Genomic DNA, 4,933 nt, shown 5'->3' with positions numbered 1-4,933 from the left:
AAATTGGCCAGGCATGGTGGCATGCACCTGTGGTCCCTGCTACTCCAGAGGCTGAGGCAGCAGGATCACTGGAGCCCGGAATTTTGAAGCTGCAGTGAGGTATGACTACACCACTGCACTCCAGCCTGGGCTGTTAACAGAGTGAGATCCCAGCTCTTAAAAAGAAAATGCTTACACATTGTAATTGGTTGATAGGTCTCTCCACTCTCTTCTAATCACTATGTCTTTCCCTCCCTTTCGTGTGTGTGTGTGTGTGTGTGTGTGTGTGTGTGTGTGTGTGTTCTTTGTGATGCATTTTTAAGAAGCTGGTTCATTTGTTTAGTAGGGTAGTCCACATTTCGGATTTTGTTGTATTGTTCAATGATTGCCTCCTATTGGAATAAGACTTTTTACAAAAAAGTATTGATTTCTAGGTACTGAAACAAAGCAATAGTTACTTCATTATCACCAAAGTGGAGTACCAGCTGAAGTTTGTTCTAATAATACCTAATGCATATGTAGGAAATACACCTATTTTTGTAAGCAGTTCATCTAAGTAAATATCCTTAATGGGTTTTTGTTTTTTATTATTTTTGTTATTTTTTAAAGCCTACAGCACCCAGGGGTGGTCTCCCATCCAAGTACTAACCAGGCCCAACCCTGCTTAGCTTCCAAGATCAGACGAGATGGGGCGCATTCAGGGTGGTATGGCTGTAGACTCCTTAATGGGTTTTGTATACACTGTCCAAGGGCGTCTTAACTCTGGACTATTGACACCTAGGGCTGGCTGATTCTGTGTTGTAGGGGGCTGTCCTACACTTGGTAGGATGTTTAACAGTATCTTGGCCTCTTTACTCTAGATGCCAGTAGCAAACCCCAGTTGTGAACATATAAAACACTCGCTGTCCTTCACCCACTGTTTGCCACTTTCCATCCCTGCTGTCTTTTCTCACCTTGATCTGTTATAAGTTCCTTGAGAGCAGGAACAGTGTCTTAACGACAGAACTGGGGTTATTGATCATTTTTCTGCCCGCCCCCCCATAGGGTGCTTCTGAGGATCGAAAGAGAGAATCCTCAAAAAACATCCCTTTGAGCACTTTGAAGTGCCCTGGTAAAAGTGTTGGGCATTTTTAGATCCTGGTATTGGTTTTGCCTCAACATTTCCTGCAGTGTCGTGCTCAGTCCACTGCTATTGACTCCTCCATTTCAAACCAAGCATTTTTGTGTAGTCAGCAATGTTTTTCCATTAATTCTTCTTTCCTTCTTCACACAAATCAACCAACATTTTCCTCTTGACTTAATTCCCACAGTTTCAAGTTACAGCTTTCCCAGCCTCATGTCTCAGCTTCTCACACACTAATCTTTCTGTGTTTCCCACAGTCAGCCTCCCTATTTCTACTCCATTTACCTACGCTCCCACCATTCTCTCCACAAATACCCTCCCACGCCATTTCTTCTAATTTATGTCTTCCTCTTCTTCTCTATCTTAATAACATTTTCTCTGCTAATTCCTAAAAATCTGTTGATGTATTCCCTTTTGTATTTCCTAAACTTATACAATCCTTTTTTTACTACATTAGTATTTTTTAAATTATTGAGTGTAAAAGCACAAAAAAATAAAATTTAAAAAGTTAAATAAAGCATAGGTCCTCCTCTCGAGGATCTTGAGGAAGAGACAATGGATAAAATAACTCTGTACCACGAGGTCCTCTTATAATGATGCCTCTAATGGTGTTGTAAGACCCGCAGATGAAGCAAAAAATTTTGCTTTGAATAGGTAAATTATATCAAAAAAAGTGGTGCTTCTATTTTGTTTTAAAAGGTATTAACTGAGGAAGAAATAGAGAAAAGGATTCTAGGCCTGGAAAAGATGACAACTCTCTCTTGGTATGAAGAGTATTCCTTAAGATGGATGCATAGAGTCTCTGAAGTTGAGTGCCTAGAATTTTGTTCTATGTATGCTACTTCATTGGTATATTTTAGCCATAAATCTTATATACTCTTCTATTTGGATTGAAATCTCCAACAGAGGTTGGGCTATAATTGGCATCAAACACCAGACTAATGCACTAATAAGCATGGCACTGATAACATGCCCCAGGTTCTGAAAGTCCTGCAGGGCAGCACATCACCCTTTTCAGTTGTCTCTAGAAAGAACAAAGTATAGGTCACTTATGCTGTCCAAAAATAGTCAGCATGTTATCGCGGACAACTGATTTTAATTTCAAAACAAAGAAGATAGCCACATAGAATTCTCTTTCATACTAGCCATTTTTCACGAAGAAGAGATTTCAATTCAGTGAATATATAAGACAGTCTAATTGCCTTTTTCTCCATGGTTGTGGTCAGCACGAGAGAGAAAATATCTCCATTTTCTTTATTTCTTGCTACTCTTTCCCTTTCTCTTCCCATTCCTACTCTTCTTCCTCTCTGTTCTCTTTCTTCTTTTCTTCTTCTTTTTCTTCCTTCTTTCTTTCCTCATTTTTCCTTACAAATCAGAGATCCTATCTACATGACAGTTGAGATCCTCCTGGCTGGATGGGATTTGTGTGTGAGTGTGTGTGTGTGTGTGTGTGTGTGTGTGTGTGTGCTGCCTACCACGGTTTGGGAGGAAATGCTGAGAAAACATACTCGAACCTGTCAGAAAGGCCTGGGTATGTCATGTCTTCTAATTCTTCCATTAATTTCATAATGAACAATAAGCCTTTTATTTATAAGTTGATATGCAAAGAAAGGCACAGTTTGTTTTCATCCATTTGCTCTTCTCTGTGCAGTTAGTAGGGTTGATGTGCCTATTCCTGCTGCAGATGCTTGCTCGATGGCTCCTGAGTGGCTTGGCTGATTTTCAGGAGTTTCAGGGATACTCTTATTCTACCACGAGTGAGTTTACACCGCTAGTTGATTTGAGAAACATCCATCACGTTTAAGGGCAGAATAAAACTTCCTCTTTTGTCAAGTTACAAAAGCAGCAAATCCTTACTGGCTGTAGTCCTCTTTGGGGAGCCAATGCCAGGCAAATTTATTCTTTCTATCCGTTGTGATAAGTAAATCTATACAGTGAAATGTCCCCAGGAAGATCCCCCATAGTGCACATATTGTATAATTGTCTTCTTTTTTGTGATTCTTTCTTGTTCCTGCTTCTCCCCTTCATATTGGCATTAAGGTTTTCTAGCTAATCTCTCTCTCTCTGACTTGGTGTGGAGGTTCATTGCTAACAGAGGGCCACAATCCCCACCCCAGACAGTTTATCCCCATATGACTTAAACAAATCACTGATAAATATACTCACAACATTATAATTCCTTACAAAATACTCACAACAAAAATAATTTAAATCTTGGATAAAATGTTGAAAAATCATTTTGTATGCTTTTACCAGCTGACTGAGAGACAAAAGTCATAGAAGGAGGAAATTCCAAGTCTTGCTAAAGATTACTCTGTAAAAGATAAATTTTTTCTTAAGTCAGAACACAGCATTCTATACTTCGTGAAAAACTCTTACCAAGTTAAAATTCTCAGTTCATTTTGTGTGTAGCTAGACCTTCCTTGTTAATGTCATGACAGGCATCTATTACACTAAATTGATAGCTTGAAAAGTTCTGGATCAACATCAAGCAAACAAGAACAGGAATAGACTTTATGTAAGGGCTTGAAGGAGAGACCATCACAGTCTGGCCTTCCCTTTCTCTCCCCAGCAGTTCTAATCACATGGTATAAATACATGACCACAGAATCTAAATACATGACCTGGTAGGAGCATTTCTTTGTAAAGTCTGTGGTCACAGGGACAGATGGCAAAACTTCCAATTGCATCAGCTCTCTCCTTGCTACTCAAGAAAAGGCGCATGTTTCTTGTAAAACATGCTTTCATCCTGCTGGGGCAGAGACTGAAGAATGGCTGGAAATCGCTTTTCTTAGTTGTCACAGAGTCCCAAGAGTGGCGTAGGTGGACTTTTCACCCTTCTGTGCTTATTGTTAGCACCTAACAAGAAGCAAAGTTTGAAAACTTGGCAGCTTCAAAAAAGTCTTAAGTTGCTTTTCAACTATACTTTCTTTTTCTATGTCTGAAGTGGAAGGAAAGTAGCTGGAAGTAAAATACTGCATTAAAAATTTTTTATTCGTCAGTGAATTAATATATTCTACTTATATGGACATTTTTTAAATGAAATGATTATTAGGGAAAATATATGCTGAAACATCTTCAAAACACTTACACTTACATTTTTTTCACATAGATACCAAACTGAAAGAATTTAATATGAATTTGTTGACTACAAACTAAGAGCTGATGTGTTCAGAGATAACACTTGAAACAGTGTCAAGGTTATCGGACATAATCCAGATGCATGTCATCATTTACAAAAGCAAAGCCAAAATTATCTTGAAAATTACAAATTTGGTGGGTTATTTTTAGTGTCAGCCAGGAGGAAAACCCAGGGTTTGTACCATAACAGCAGTGCTTAGTTTTCATGAGTCTGGAATGTAGTCATCAACACAGCTGAAAACAGGCAACAGCATCAGTGTGTGCTAGAACAGAGACTGCATTGCAGTCGGTGTGTGTGGACAAAGACTAATTCTTAGTATTGTTGGAAAGAGTGACTGCCACATCACAAACTGCTACTGTTCAAACTTCTCAGAAGCTGCATGCAAAATAAAAGAAATAAAACAACCATCCAGCAAAAACTTTACACAATACCACTTCAATTTCAATGGCATCCCATCATTTGACCAGGATAAATAGGTTTCATATTTATAAGCGTCCACATTTTTAGATTCAATCTATGAAACCAAATATTATTTAACTAATAGGATAAGATGATGTCTCTTTAGAGGGGAAAAAAAAACCACTTGAGCTTTTATTCTTACCTGAAAGAAAGCTTTGGAAACTCTGGGAGTAAGCAAATGAACACAGCACATTGATTTGTTTTCTTGTGAAAGTAAAAGTCAGGGGAAA

At 38.5% G+C, this 4,933-nt stretch overlaps 1 pseudogene; it reads right to left on the bottom strand.

The window, feature by feature from the left end:
* Window positions 1–586: 586 nt before the first annotated feature.
* On the bottom strand, window positions 587–698 carry LOC119467062 (annotated as a pseudogene).
* Between the last annotated feature and the right edge of the window lie 4,235 nt (window positions 699–4,933).

The sequence above is a fragment of the Cebus imitator genome, unplaced genomic scaffold (genome assembly GCF_001604975.1).
Source record: "Cebus imitator isolate Cc_AM_T3 unplaced genomic scaffold, Cebus_imitator-1.0 Scaffold257, whole genome shotgun sequence".
Taxonomy (NCBI): domain Eukaryota; kingdom Metazoa; phylum Chordata; class Mammalia; order Primates; family Cebidae; genus Cebus; species Cebus imitator.
Note: the sequence above shows the minus strand (reverse complement) of the source record. Positions and strands in the feature narration are given on the sequence as shown.